Source organism: Talpa occidentalis, unplaced genomic scaffold (assembly GCF_014898055.3).
Source record: "Talpa occidentalis isolate TD23 unplaced genomic scaffold, MPIMG_talOcc4v2.1 talOcc4.2, whole genome shotgun sequence".
Taxonomy (NCBI): Eukaryota; Metazoa; Chordata; class Mammalia; order Eulipotyphla; family Talpidae; genus Talpa; species Talpa occidentalis.
Genome location: NW_023602073.1, coordinates 34,378,920 through 34,395,295, shown reverse-complemented (window position 1 = coordinate 34,395,295; position 16,376 = coordinate 34,378,920). Strand labels below are relative to the sequence as shown.

The 16,376-nt window shown below is 44.2% G+C and overlaps 1 pseudogene; it reads left to right on the top strand.

Moving 5' to 3' along the window:
• The first annotated feature begins 9,988 nt into the window (after positions 1 to 9,988).
• On the top strand, positions 9,989 to 10,499 carry LOC119253169 (60S ribosomal protein L21-like; annotated as a pseudogene).
• The last annotated feature ends 5,877 nt before the right edge of the window (positions 10,500 to 16,376 follow it).

Below are 16,376 nucleotides of genomic sequence, written 5' to 3'. Positions count from 1 at the left end.
AGAGGTGACCTTGAATTTCAAAAAGGACAGGTGATGTTCACTAGTGCAGGAAGAACAGGCCATCATTTTTCCTTTTCAGGATCTTTCAGGGAAAACAGCCCCATTCCTTGGTCCCTGTGGACCAGGGCACAGCTGAGCCTGTGATGCTGGCAGGGACACGGCTTTCCCACGGCCTCTTATGAGAACCTGCTCAGTTAATTAACTACCAGCTCAGGGCTCCTATCATGTTCGTCCCACATTGGATGAGTGCAGGGACAGGTGTGTCATCCTCCCTGCATCACCTCTGTGTGGTTCATGAGGATGGAAGGTCTGTGTCATCTGGTGTCACTGGATCTGACCACTGATGAAAGTAGGATCCATGGCAGGTGCTCCAGGTCCTAATCATCGTCCAAACAGATCTCACCCCGATTCTCCACCATCTAAAGTGGTTCTGAAACCTGAGGTTTCAGAAAATTTAGGATGATTGTCAAAATGTAGATTCCTGGACCTCCCCAACCAGATGCAGCACCTCTGGACAGAGCTTGAGAATCTTCTCTCTGAGATGAGCTCCAGGTGTCTGGGGATCCCACTTTAGAGAATCATGGTCCTAGAGCAGAGCTTCTGAAACTCTAGCAGTTATGCAAATAAGAAGGATCTTGTTAAAATGTAAACCCTGATCCTGTGATTTGGGGGCTGGTCCTGAAATCCATTTTCATGGCATGAAAGTTGTATCATAAAGATTAAGTTTTATTCTAGTTCATTTAGCTTTCTTCTTTCTTTTTAAGACTTATTTATGCATAAAAGAGCTGGGGTGTAGGCCAGAGGTGTGGGGGGTGAGAAGATTCATCAGAGACAGAGTGGGGAGCAGAACACGCAGATCTACTGAAATACACTGCTGAGGGGAGCAGCAGGTGAGTCAGGAGAGGTCTGCTGCACCATGTGGGTCATCTCCTTGGCCGGGGATCAAACTTGTGTTGCAGTGGCTGAGGACTGCTTCATAGTGCTGAGGCTTACCCTTTTGTGCCACCAGGGAGACCCCATTTAACCTTCTTTATAAAGGGGTTCACTTTATAATGTGTCCTTCAAAATCCAGTGTGGAGACTCCAATGGTGCGAAGGTTGGGAAGCCCTGAACAGTTGTTAAGTAGCCAAAAAGATGCTAAAGAAGGCAGGGGGGCCTCTTAAAATCACCTGTGGGTGATGCCCCGTTTGTTTTGAATAAGGGTGAGGAGCTGAGGAACTGTCCTTGGGGGATGGGTGGGGAACAAGGCTGTGGTGGAGTCCATGGCCAAAGAACTGTGGCCTCGAGAGAGACATTGCATGTGGAGCTTGTATACATGGATCCCCGACCCATGTGCTTGTGCAATGGGCGGGCCTTAGTGCAGGGGTCTGCTTGTCACTCTGGTGGCTATGAAGGCCAAGTGTTGGAGTGACAGCAATGAGTACCCCTGGGGATTTGTGGTTACCCACAAAAGAGTACAGATTGTGTCATCAGTCTCAGAATGAGCGCATCCTGGGGGTGGATGTGGTGTGTGGCTTGTGGCTGAGACCACAGTCAGAGAAGGCCAGGAAGCTGATGGCTCCTGGAGTGTGACAGCAGATGCCGTGAGTGAAGAGTGGTTCCCCATCACATAAGCAGCACCTTCTATTGGGAGCCTGCTGCCCTAAAGGGAGCCTGAGTATTTGGAGAGCACCTGTTCACTCTGCACACGGAGCTCCAGGACGTTAGAAGTGCTGCAAACAGAACTTCCCATGACTGACTCCTATTCTCTGAGGACGTGCTGGCGTGTGTGCATGATCCCCACTAACCAGGAAAGCTTGTTCCAGCAGTAACTTATTCCTCTGTGTAAGCACAAACACAATTGTGTGCTGGTTTCTTATTCCTTTGTATCTTTAATAAAAGCTTGGGCTGGGAGAGTAAAAGGTAGAGCTGCTCTCAATGGCTCTCCCCAGGTCCCCCCACTGAAAATTCATTTGGACTCTGAGTCTTTGTTAATGGCAGAGAACTTCATCAGCTGTCCTGTCTGCAGCAGTGGCATCTGAACAGGGTCACGGACCCTGGAACCTCAAGGAAGGTGCATGTGGTAAGTGTGTTCTCTAGCTCCTCTATAGTCATGGGTCGCAACTGACCGAGAGGGGATTATCTAAGGTTGGGTAACAAATGGGGCCGAATTCGGCTCATCATCATTATATAAGCCTTTTAAAATACCTATTAGAACAGAGTGGAGCCACTGTCTCCACCGATAGCTTAAATGAGCTGTTAGATTGGGTCCTTCAGACCCCTCCATGGTTCCCGGGTGAAGGTGTTTTGGATGTAGAACTTGGCAACGAATCGGTGACACTTTGAAAAGTCATCATGAACAAGGTATGAAAATCCCTACTGTAGATTTTTCAACATGGGCGTTGGTATGAACGGCTCTGGAACCCTTCTAGGAAACTTTAAAAAAGGAAACTAAACATAAATATGAGGTACCTGATATTTCTCAGCCTTCCACACCTTCAGCAACACTAAATGAAAGGGAACTTGCTCTGAAAGTAAAATCCCTAGAAATAAATGGTCCCACAATCATCCTTTACAGAAGGAATACGTTGTTGGTTCAACTTCCTTAGCCAAAGCAATGAAGGAACAAAAGACAATTTTTGCAGATGGCCCGAAAATGGCTTCTGTATTGATGACTTTTCCAGTATTAAAAAAAAAAAAAGGGCGAGTTGACCACCAGGCATATCAACAGGTCACTTTAGCAGCACGTAGAGATGGACAGAGCTTGCCTCAACCCAGAACACCGGATTGGTCTTTCGTGTGTATATTGCAGGAGCCCAGGCAGTTCCCTTGGTAGGCCCAGGCTAAAACTTTAATAATAAAACTCACATGTTCTTGCAAAACAAAAACAAAAACAAAAACAAAAACAAAAACAAAACAAAACAAAAACAAAAAAAAAGGGACATGGTGATCTTGGATCCACTGGGAGGCACTGCGTAAATATACAAACATAGACCCAGAGTCCTATGAGGGCCAGACTTTACTGAAAGATAATTTATCTACAGGCAGCCCCTAATATCAGGAAAAAATAACAAAAAATGGCTGTAGGCCCTCAACAACCATTGGAAAATCTCCTGACTGTTGTCACCCAAGTCTTTCACAGCAGGGATCAGGAGGAGGCACAGAAAAAGACCCAAAAGGCCCGTATCAAGGTGGAGGCTCCGGTGGCGGCTCTCAGAACTTCAGGGGGGGCTTCACGAGCGGGGCAAGAGCTGTCAGTGCGGCTGCTCAGGGCGTGTCCAGAGAGCGCCCGGCCAAGCGGTGGCTTCCGGAGAGCGGGCAGTTGCCTCTCAGACACGCCCGAGTGTCAGGGTCATCACTGGGGAAGACACTGGCCCAGGCTGCTCTGAACGCAGAAGGCCCGGGAGGCTCTGACGGCCCCGCCCTCTCGGTTTCCTCCTCCGCGCCCAGGCCCGCCCTGCGGTGGAGACCGTGCAGCAGCCTTTCTGCGGGCTCCTGGGCCACGTCCTCCGCCCTCCAACCTTGTCCCTTGTCATTAACATCTAATGGGGTGACAGTTAAGGAGGTAGCCAAAAAAACTATTACTAGGTGTTTTACCCCTGTGGGGTGCCTCTGGGACTCCTTTTGTTTTCCGCACGCCTTCCTAGTGATCCCCAAATGCCCAACCCTGCCTCTGGGACAAAATATCTTGGCCAAGGGGGGTGCTTCACTTTCTGTTCACCAGCCAGAACAGCGGGCCGCTCCCTCATGCATCCTTATTTTGCCTGTAAGTGTAGAAATTGACCCATAGGTCTGGTCTGACGGGTCACAGCTGGGGAGAGCAGTTTCCAGCATTCCCGTTAAAATCAAGTTACGCTGCTGTCCCAGGTGCCAGGAGATTCAAAGTTCGTCTCAGTCCTGGACCTAAAAGATGTATTTTTTTTTTATTCCCTTACATCCAGACTCATGGTTTCTTTTTGCCTTGGAGGACCCTCCAAAATTCACTCCCAACTTGCTTGGCCCCTTGCCACACTCCTGCCCTCCTTCTCTTTGGTCTGTGCATTCTGAACCTCTTGGTTAGTTTTGTCTCCCACAGGTTAAAAGCTACAAACCTTCAGCTTGCAGGTATCTCCAGTCCACTGACTATGCACCGGCTCTGACCCGGCTGCCCTGCCCTACTCCGCACCTTCCAGGAGGAAGTAGCCAGATAGACTGAACACCCCCTTCCCTAGGACTGCTCGGTGTCTTGCTCTCTCTGGGGGGACTGAGAAAATCTGAAACCAGGAGAACTTGGGGAACCATAAAGGCTGAAACACGGGCCTATGCAAAAAGAGTCCATCTAAAAGCTGGGTCTGGTACAACCTCCCCTTCATGTGTGGGAGGCTTACAGCATCCGGGAAAAGGTCCCAAACTCATATAAACATGACCTTCCCAACAGAAAATTTTTGATTCTGCCTGTGTGCTTCATCCATATGTTTTGTTGTCAGGAAAAGTTCATGTTAGTTACAATGCATCCTATTCCAAGTATCATGTTACTTGTAGTGTCTCTTATCTGCAACAATGTATTAACTGGACATATTGGGTAATTATCACATTCTTAATACACCACTTGGGTTCCAGTTGAACTCCAGATCTGTTGCAACAGACCCTTCTATCACATTCATACAAGAGTTGCTGCATCACTTAAAACACCACACCAAAAGATTCATACAAGCTTTACCAAAACTAGTTATGCTTACTCTGCTTTGAAAACAAAAAGGAGGATCTGTTTGGAGCCTGCTGCCTTAAAGGGAGCTGGAGTTTTTGGAGAGCACCTGCTTGCTCTGCACACGGAGTTTCAGGACATTAGAAGTGCTATAAATGGAACTTCCCATGACTGATTCCTTCTCTCCGGAACTGACTCCTGTTCTCTGAGGACGTGCTGGGGTGTGTGCATGTTCCCTGCTAACCAGGGAAACTTGTTTTCAGCAGTACCTTATTGATCTGTATAAGCACAAACACAATTGTGTGCTATTTTCTTGATCCTTTGTTCATATCTTCCATAAAAGCTTGGGCTGGAGAGTGAGAGGCAGAGCTGCTCTCGATGGCTCTCCCCAGCCTCCCCTGCTGCAAATTCATTTAGACTCTGAGTCTGCGTTAATGGTAGAGAACTTCATCAGCTGTCCTGTCTGCAGCAACCTTCGGCAGCAGAATTGGTGGATCATCTGCTGGCGACAATAATCTTGTCTTGTTACCCCTTGGTTGGTGCCCTCCCTGGGCTTAGTTGCATTCCTATATTCAGTTGTATTGTTTACTTTTGTGGGTCATGGCTGGAGTGCTCATATTCGCCAGAGGGAAACTATTATGTAGATTGTATGGAGAAAACCCTGAGGGGGTAGATTGTAGGGTGAATGGGAGTGATCAGGTTTTTCTCGCCCTCCTGCCATTAGCATCCTTGATCCACACCTGTGGGCTTACACACGTGCCTGATGGCGGCACCTGGAATGTGGTGCAGGCATGCATGAGTGCCTGAGCCGAGACTGAGCATATAAAGGCAGCGTCACGCAGGACCATGCAGCAGAGGGCAGTAGAGACCAGCTGAGAGACCACAAGAGAATGCCAGAGAGCCCAGAAACAGTAAAGATTCACCAGAGGCTGGGACACCTACCAGCTTCCTGGCCCCCAGGCTCCCCTGCCAGCCCTGAACCAGCACACCTCACTGCAAATGATGTAGAAAGATCAGTAAAAGCCTGAGGAAGCCACTGAGGGCTCCAGACTCCTCCTCTACCCATCTGTCTGGGTCATAGAGAAACTGCTCTGTGCCTTCCTGGCGCTACAGTATTCATTAGGCTCCTGACCCATGGGATTATGCAGTCACTTCTCAAAATGCCTGTGCTCCTCAGAGGTGGAGGGATCCCTATTCAAGAGGCCCAGAACCCATGAGTAATGGGGCTTCTCACTGTCAGAGCCCACAAGCATCTGTCAGATTGATGAGACGCCTGTGATTTCATGGTTTGGAGAAGATGAGACAAATGCAGAGACAGTTTCAGATGTGAGCTAACCACTTCCAGGGCTCCTTTCAAACTTGACTGTATTTCTGGTGACTTAGATAATGCAGGGACATCCTCAGTCTGCAGGTTCTGCCTCCAAACTAGTGAGGCCAGAGGGACTGTCCTCCATTGTCATGCTGGCTGTGCACAGTCAGTGGTTCCTGAGTGGGTTTGGTGCTTCCCAGTCCCTGGTCCAGTCTCATGTCAGTTTGAGAACCTGAGCAGGGATCCTAAGGCCTGGATGCACATTAGTTTCACACAATTAAATCATGGACTATGACCTTCTCCCCCAATTCCTCTGTCAGGTGGGACTGCTGATGGCAGGGTGGAGAGGTTCAGCAAGTGTGGGAGTGTAAACTGGTGCAGCCACTGTGGGAGTTTCCTCCAAACACTAAAAATAGATCTGCCATATGATCCAGCAATTCCACTCTTAGGAATTTACACTAATACCCAGGACACTGTGGGGAGTTTCCTCCAAACACTAAAAATAGATCTGCCATATGATCCAGCAATTCCACTCTTAGGAATTTACACTAATACCCAGGACACACTAATGTGAAAGGAAACCTGCACTCCTATGTTTATTGCATCACTATTTATAATGGTCAAGATATGGAAACAATCCAAATACCCCAAGCAGAGGAATGGATCAAAAAGGTATGATATATATGCACAAGTGAATACTACTCAGCAATCAAAAATGACAAACTCATGTTATTTGAGGCAAAAGGGAAGACACTGGAAGGGATTATGCTAGGCACAATAAGTGGAAAGGACAAAGATAAATGTAGGATGGCTTCACTTATATGTGGCATGTAGAGAAAATGAACAAAACATCAAGAAAAAGATAAAAGTTGCAAGCTGACTATAGACCAGAGTCATACAGCAGGGGAGGGTAAGGAGGGCTTCAAAACAGGGGAAGGAAGAGCACACGGCTATGGTGAGCGTTCCCAGGTGCTGGGGTGGTGGGAGAGCTATGGGGACTACACCTGAGGGAAGAAGCTGCACAAAAATGAACAGCCTTGTATGAAATACATTTTAAAAATTGATATGTGAAAGTACAAAGCAATAGTTTGAGCAAGTCTTTGACAGAAAATAATTACAATTGAACAAAAGTATAAAAACAAATATTTGAAGTAACCAGAAAAATAAACCAAGGCAGCAGAAATATGGGAAGAAATTTCATCTTGAAGAGCTCCTGCAATGAGTAGAAACAGCAAAGCTCAGCCTTCTCACCCCAGGGTGCTCTCCACCCCCGCAGACACTGCAGCCCAGTGTCTCAGGGGCAGAGCAGAGCTGCCAAACATTCCAGGGGAAATACAAACCTGAGAGAGCAGAAGGGTTGAAACCAAATCTGAATACAAACTGTGCCCAGGTGTGGGGGCCTCAAGAAAACTGCTAGAAAAGCCACAATACCACAATACCAAGCCACAACACCAAGAGGTATTTTTGCCTTGAAAGAGACAGACTGATCCTGGTGAAATCGGTGAGTCTCCACCTTTCACTGATGACTTGTCCATTCCCGCAAAGCTCAGGCTGTCAAAAGCAAAAATCCTACTGGATTGAGATATTGAGGGTGGGACTTTGTGGAGAGACATTTGGAAATTTGGGGTAAAAGCCAGGAGCAAGGCAACCGCTGAGTGGGAGATCGACACAGTTGGAGTAGAAACTGCCCAAACCTCGATTGACCTTTCAATCTCACAGATGCGGTTAAATCCTTCAAGCCCAGGATAAAGGCGTAGCATGTGGACCCTGGAGGAGAGAACACAGCAGCTGCGCACACTGCAGGCTTCCCTAGGGTCCAGGGAAGGGTCCATGGGGGGTGGGGTGGAGGGAAATGTACCCCAGGAAAGTAACATAGATTCCAGATGTGCTAAATCTTATCTTCCATGTATTCGGAATTAAAGCTGATTTCTCACGGGGCTCATTGGAGTCAAGCCGAGGCTTGTCCTTAGAGATAGTATGTGGGGGAGCCTGTCTCACCTCTGGGCTCCTTTAGAGAAGGTCTTTTTCTCCTGCACTGGGTCTTCACAGCCAGAGGCAGCTTATGGTCCATTTGTCCTCCAGTCTGGCCTCTGTAGAGAGAGCCTCTTCCAAAGCCCTGTGTGATGGCACAGAAGGCATGGCCCTGGGGGGGTCTCTTTGGACACTTGTGGCTGAAATGTCCTGGTTGCTTCAGGCTCTTTAAGCGGGTGAGGTCCCAAGCACCCTGGGCACACATGGGGTCTGGGGTGTCTAAGGTGGCGGTACTGCCAATGGCTGCCAACATACTGATTCTTTCTTCCTCTCCTTTTTTAGTCTGCCTGGTCTCCCTGTTACTATTGGCCTTGAAGTTTATACCCAAAAGTGTGAGAAAGAGGTTTGAGGCTCTTGATCCAGGGCAAGACTGGCTAATGAAGGGGCTGCTAGAATGGCTTCATTTTTTACAGTCCCTGGGGCCAGATTAGTATATATTTTTTATGGCCTCAGCAAGTCTAGCCTGAAATAATGCAGGATTTTTATCAGGCTCCTGAGTAACCTTGCTCCATTTGTTATTATTGAAGGGCTTAACAATTGTTTTTAAAGTAGCATTTATTATTATTATTATTTTAATCTTATATGTTTTTATATCATTTTTCATTTTTGCACAATGTATGCATTTTCATCTTGGTTATAGTCCCCTTACAATTCCCACCACCCCTTATTTTGATTGTACTCCCTCCTCACCTCCCCCGCTGTATTGTGTCTCTGGTTTATAGTTGCTCGTTGATTTATGGAAACAACTCAAATGCCCAAAAATAGATGACTGGATCAAGAAGATGTGGTACATATACACAATGGAATATTACTCAGCAATCAAAAAGATAAACTCATGCAATTTGCAGCAACATGGATGGAGCTGGAAGGGATCATGCTCAGCAAAATAAGCCAGAAAGAAAAAGAAAAATACCAGATGGTCTCACTCATAGCAGGAATTTAGAAAACCTAAATAAGGGACCAGGAAAAAGACTAATTATAATAAAGTAAAAATCAAAATTAACAATTGTTTTGTGTTCCCTGAAGGAGGCAGGTGATCACTTGGTCGCTGCTTTAAGGCCAGTTCTAGGGACCACCCACCAGAAAGTATGAAGTTTTAAGAACTCATAAATTCTAGAATCACTCATATTCGGATATTTTTATGCTGAAAATGTGTAACCATTTTTTTCAAAAATATTTATTTATTTATACAAGAACTTGGGGTATAGGCCAGAGGCATGGGCAGGTGAAAGGAGAACAGAACAGGCAGACTGACGAAATACACTGCTGAGGAAGCAGCGGGTGAGAAAAGAGAGGTCTGCCACGCCATATGGGTATCTCCCTGGCCAGCGGGGAATCGAACTCACACTGGTGAGGCTGCGGCCAGCTTCATAGTGCTGCGCTCAACATGCTGCGCCACTGGGGAGGCCCATGTAACCATTTTTTAAATGGCAATAAATGTTTCTTTACTGGTTTTAATACACTCAAATTGATCCAATTTGTTTTTCACAAGAAAAACTACTTTATCAGATGTCTTAGGTGTCCTTTCAAGACTTTCAAAGAAAATCTTTACTATTTTAGAATATTTGATATTATGGCAGTCTGCATAGGATTAAGAAATGTACAGATTTTTATAACATATTTAATTACCTGGAGTGACAAAGATTTTCCAGAGCAGATCTTATTTTTCTGACAAGGCTTAGCAATGCTGACCGGATTATTAAAAATTAGTAAAGACAGTCCAAGAATACTTTAGTTCTTCTTGCAAATCAGAAATTTAAGTTGGTATCAATAAGCACACGAGAAATATTAAAGTTTAATTTAATTGCTATTATAGTGAGTTAGAGGACCACATAACATTTTTTTAGGATGTCTTTAACTTTAAATATTTTCTTTTGCTTTTCTGTTTTATGGTACTTTATTTCAAAGATAATGAGTTTTAATTTGATATTAAACCCTTTTTTAGCTTTTCAGCCGGAACCGCCATCTCTCAGTAAGTTGCCAAAATGACTAACACAAAGGGAAAGAGAAGAGGGACCCGCTATATGTTCTCTAGGCCTTTTAGAAAACATGGGGTTGTTCCTCTGGCCCCATACATGCGAATCTATTAGAAAGATGATATTGTAGACATCAAGGGGATGGGCACTGTTCAGAAAGGAGTGCCCCACAGATGTTACCATGGCAAAACTGGAAGAGTCTATAATGTTGCCCAGCATGCAGTTGGCATTGTTGTAAACAAGCAAGTAAAGGGCAAGATTCTTGCAAAGAGAATTAATGCTCGTATTGAGCACATTAAGCACTCTAAGAGCCGAGATAGCTTCCTGAAACGGGTGAAAGAAAATGATCAGAAGAAAAAGGAAGCCAAAGAGAAGGGTGCTTGGGTTCAGCTGAAGCACCAGCCTGCGCCACCTAGAGAAGCATACATTGTGAGAACCTGTGGGAAGGAGCCTGAGCTGCTAGAACCTATTCCCTATGAATTCATGGCATGATAGGTGTGCAAAAAGAAATAAAAGAGATCTGGACTATAAAGATGTTTCTCCTAATTGAGCAGAAGTGTGGTGTCCCCTCTCTAAAAAAATATTTAAAGCAGACTTTTAATTATATTGTAATTCATTGGAAAAAAAATAAACCTTTTTTTAAAAACACACATTTTACTTTACCTCTATTGAGATTTATAACACCCTAGTTTTTTTTTCTAGATTGTAAAATATTGAAGCAATGATTGTACTATCATCCCTTTGCACTGAATGTCTTACACTTAAACACATGGTTTAAGTTTTGTCCTTTCAGTTACATGACATTAAAATTTCAGCTTCTTTAAAATAAGGAGCAAAATGTAAACCTGAAATTTTAGTAATTTTAAATAAAATAATTTTAGATATTTAACAAATTTTTATAACTCAATACAACTTTACGTAATGATAAGTGGATTTGTCTTTTGGAATATAATTTCATAAAGAGAAGTTTTGGTATTAACATCAAAAAGCAAATTTATCTTTGTTGACATAGAGCAAGTTAATCACTTTTTTTTTTTTTTGCTGAATACCATGAGCTTTTTTTTTTTAAGTAATCACATTTAAACACAGAATCAAGCACTAATTCTCAACATCATAACTTTAAGGCAAATATGTTTTTAATTAAACTACTAAATTTTGAATTGTTTTTTATTTGTGGAAGCATGGAGAACTTTTATTAATTTAACTTTAAGCAGTTTTTACTGACTTGAGGATTTTATTTAGGTCTAGGATACGGGACGGCCTCCAAGATGATGAGTGAGGTCAGGAGTAGCAGAGCCCTGGGCCTGTGGTTGAGATGGACAGTCAGAGTATAAATAGAAAGTGGTGCAAGAGAGGACAACTTCCCGCCTCAAAAGACTCCAGGAGTTTCTACTCTACAGCGCACAGCCTACCCTGAGACTTTGCTGCCTACAGTCACTGTAGTGTTGTTGTTTTTTTTTTTTTAATTTTATTCATGCATACAAGAATTGTGGTGTAGGCCAGAGGTGTGGGGGTTGAGAGGATTCACCCATGGCAGAGTGGGGAATAGGCAGATCTACTGAAACACACTGCTTAAGGGGAGCAGCAAGCGAGACAGGAGAGGTCTGCTGTGCCATGTGGGTCAGCTCCCTGACTGGGGATTGAACTCATGCTACAGTGGCTGATAGCTTGATAGTGCTGAGACTTTAACCCTTTTGCCACCAGGGAGGTCCCTACCCCAGTGGTCTTTAAAAAAAATATATATATATATATATATATATATATATTACATCATTGTTCATTTTTGTACAATGTTTGCTTTCTTTTCTCGGGTGTGGTCCCAATAAAACTCCCACCAACAATTCACCTATGCACCATCACCATAGTCCCTTGTGCTCTTCACACCCTTGTTTTGATCCCTCGCCCTCCCCTCCCCTGCAGAATGTCTCTGACTTATAGTCGCCTGTTTTTTTTTTTTTTTTTTCATTGTTATCATTTTTTCTCTGATCCCTTATTTGGTTACCCTTTATTCTTCCTATAAGTGAAACCATGCGATGTTTTTCTTTTTCCTTCTGATTTATTTCACTGAGCGTAATTCCTTCTAATTTCATCCATGTTGCTGTGAATGGCATGAGTTTATCTTTTTTGGTTGCTGAATAGTATTCCATTGTGTATATATAGCACATCTTCTTGATCTAGTCATCTATTTGGGCATTTGGGTTGTTTCCAAACCCAAGCCCCTATTATAAAAAGTGCTGCCATAAACATGGGGGTGAAGATATACTCACCAAATGAAGGAGAACCAACATATATAAGACAATTACTACCAGCTCTGAAAACAGACATTACAGAAAATGCATATATAGAGACTTCAACATCCCTCTCTCATCAATGGACATATCGAAGAGACAAAAAATGAGCAAGGACACTAGAGCCCTAAATAAAGACCTAGACCTTATGGGTTTAACAGATATCTATAGGATTCTGCACCCAAAAAAATATCCAAGCACACATTTTTCTCAAGTGTGCACAGATCATTCTTCAGAATCGATCACATACTGGCTACAAGACAAGCATCAACAGATACATTAAGATAAAAATCATTCCAACTATCTTCTCTGATCATAAAGGTATCAACCAGAAATAAACCATGAAAAGAGGGGCCTCTCTGGTGGTGCAGCTGGTTGAGCACAGAGCTGTGAAGCTGCCTCAGCCTCTGCAGCGAGGGTCAATTGCCGGCAGGCCAGGGAGATTCCCACATCGTGAGGCAGACCTCTCCTGTCTCTCCTGCTGCTCCCCTCAGCAGTACTTTCAGTCTGTCTGCCTGTTCTGCTCCCCGCTCTGTCTCTGGTGAATCCTCTCACCTTCCTGCGACTTTGGCCTGTACCCCATCTCTTGTAAAAATAAAATAAATCTTTTTTTTTTTTTTAAAGAAAGATACCATGAAAAGAAAGCAAGGAACCTGCCCACTTCATGGAGTTTGAAACCCACACTACGGGAAGAAGACCATTGGATTAAAGAGGAGATCAAAGAAGAAATTAAAAAATGCTTTGAGTTGAACGACAATGAGGACAAAACTTTCCAGAGTATACGGGACACCCTAATGGATTTTAACTGGCCCACAGGGCCCTGGTAATTTTAGGATCCTGGTAATTTTCTTTAATAAGAAAACATTTGTTTTAAGGTTGCATTTAAAATAAATTATTGTTTTATGGCTTTAAATTGAGACAAAAGATTTACATTAGTTTCCCAAAGTCCTTGTTTTTCACTTGGTCTCATGAGAACAGAGGCAGCTTCCCCAGCAGCTGCTGTGAGTCTCTCACTTTAGTCTCCAGCATTTTCCCTCCTGACTCAGTTGTGGCATAAGAATTTAAATTTACACTCTCAACTTCGGCCAGGATTTCTTTGTTCTCTATTTTATGAGCTGGCCAGGCAGAAGTTCAAAAGAAGATCGGAGGACACAGTCCAGGGGTGAGCAGGCAGTGGAGGCCTCCTTACACACCGGGATGAGAATGACAGGAAAATCACCCTCTTTTTGGTCAACTCTGACCTGTAGCCAAAAAGTACCCCCTTTTGGGTCTCAGAATTGTGGGGGGAGGGTGACCTGCACTGACAAGTTGGAGGGGAGAGATCCTCTGGATTAGTCACCCTTTTTCATGCCCAGAGGTCTCGTCCTGTCCCGACTCCTTTCCACTGGTCTGAACACGCAGTTGGGCACCTGCCTGGAGGGCGGGTCTCAGGAGCTGGTGAACACGGAGGGGGAACCTTTCCCAGCTTCCAGGACAATATCTGTGGTGACTGAATAAAGGAGCAGGGAAACCAAGGAGGGGATCTAGGGGCCTGTCCAGGTGGGTCAGAAAATCTGTGAGGGCAGACTCGGCTGGCTAGGACCGGTATAGTTTCCAGGGTTATGTCCCAAGTGGTGTGTGGGGAAAGGTGGGTGGGACTCAGGACTTGGGACAGATTTAAGAGTCACAGATTATTGATGCAAAGCCATGACCACGAGTCAGGGACATGGACAGAGACCATCCTGTCCAGCATGAAGAGCTGTGGGGTCCTGGACGGGGAGGCTCAGGAAAGCAGGGAGCATCTCCTCAAGCCTGAGAGAAAGAATCTTGAGACAAAGTAAACTCATTTGTTTTTCTAGAAAGTGCAGTAACAAACCACAGGAAATGACATGAAGCAACTGCTCACACTCAGTCATTGTACAGGGGGTGTTTCGTTTCCATTTGAGGCCTAAAGACCCAGAGCCCCATTTACACCACATTGTCAGTGAGGATCATTTATGGATTTTAATATTGTCCTCTGCTTAGGCTCAAGGAGGCAAATTGCCTAAAAACGAGGTGGATACAATCTGAACACTTTTGATGCTCATTTCAGTGAAAGCCTAGGAAATAGTTTGTCCCACACTTTACAAAGGTATGTCATTTGCATGCTGTTATATGAAATGCTTTTTATTTTTATGTCTTCAAATAACTAAGAAAAGTTGATGGTTGATTTGAGGTTTAAGGTTATAAGGTTTCTGGCTTGTTTGTTTTCTGTTAATAGCTTGTATGTAATGTTAAAGTATTACACATATAAAGGAATTGCTGTGACTTGGGTGACTGCATACAGACTAATTATAAAATTAAATCATTATTTCCTGCTCTTTTTTAAAAAGATTTATTTATTTTTTTTATAGAGGCATGTTTTATTTATTTATTTATTTGTTTGTTTGTTTGTTTTTGTTTATACATGCACTGGGTACAGTCAGAAGCGCGGGAGGGTGAGAGAATTCACCAGAGCCAGAGCGGGGAGCAGAGCAGGCAGAAGGACCGAAGTACACTGCTGAGGGGAGCAGCGGGCGGCAGGAGAGGTCTGCGTGCATTGCGGGACCCTCCTCCGGTGGCCGGGGAGCAGCCGGGGATCGAACCGGCGCCGCAGAGGTCCCGGGCAGCTTCGCAACCCAGCACTCAACCGCTGCGCCACCGGGGAGGCCCTAAAAGATTTATTTTTATTTATTTATATATACAAGAAATTGGGTGTCGGCCAGAGTTATGTGTGGGGGGAGGGGTGATGAGATTCACCAGAGACAGAGTGGGGAGCAGAACAGGTGCATCTAGTAATATACACAGCTGAGGGGAGCAGTGGGTGAGACAGGAAAGGTTTGCTGCCCCATGTGAGTCAGCTCCCTGGCTGGGGTCCAATTTGTGCCGCAGTGGCTGGTGATACCTTCACAGTGCTGACACTTTAACCCCTGGCCAGCAGGGAGGCCCTATTTCCTTGTCTTTCATCTAATTTCAAACATTCATTTTTCTAGAAGAAATGACCATCTCTTGCGCTAATGAAATGATGCTTCAGGTATTGCTTGTAAATACAAGTTTGTCTAATAAAACTGATAATAAAATAATAAAAATGATAATAAAAATTACCATAGATACATATGGTAATATATGGCTGTGAAGATATGAAAACAGCTAAACTGCTCTTATGATTGACAAATAGTCTTGTGGATGAAAGGAAAAGGGAGAATTAGATAACTTATTTGTTGAAAGATCAAAGATGAATAACATCATATATTGATATATCAATTTATATTGGGTGATAACATATATTTTGGAGTTTTACCTATAAACCCTAAAAAATGTATATATGGTTGAAAAATCAAAGTTATCCAAATAAATAGAATAAGAATAAATAACTATGAAGATGAATCTGGCCTGGGCTCTGTTCCAAGGAGAGTGTGTTCACAGGAACGTGCTGAGAATGGAGGGGTCAGGGAGGCTTCAGATTGGACTGTGGTAGTTACTCAAAAGATGGGGGGACCAATAAATTATATTGTTAAGTGTGACACATTATTAAATTATTCAAATGTTCATTGTTTCCAAGAGAAGAACGGAATAATATACATAATGTTCTTGACAAGGGTCAAAATTCCTCTAATAGTATACTTAAGGTTTGTGCCTTTCTCCAAATATTTATCTCAAAGAAAACTCTTAACCCAATTTGAGCTCTAGTTGTTAATTGGAATGCTCAAATGTTGAGAAATGAAAGGTGCTGACATGTGCAACTAACTTTGAAATGCATCAGAGGGCCTCCCCGGTGGCGCAGCGGTTGAGCGCTGGGTTGCGAAGCTGCCCGCAGCCTCCACAGCGCCGGTTCGATCCCCGGCTGCTCCCTGGCCACCGGAGGAGGGTCCCGCAATGCACGCAGACCTCTCGTGCCGCCCACTGCTCCCCTCAGCAGTGTACTTCGGTCCTTCTGCCTGCTCTGCTCCCCGCTCTGGCTCTGGTGAATTCTCTCACCCTCCCGCGCTTCTGACTGTACCCAGTGCTTGTATAAATAAATAAATAATTAATAAATAAATAAAGCTTGCCTCTTCAAAATAAATAAATAAATAAATAGGAATTTGTCTTAAAAAAAAAAAAAGAAATGCATC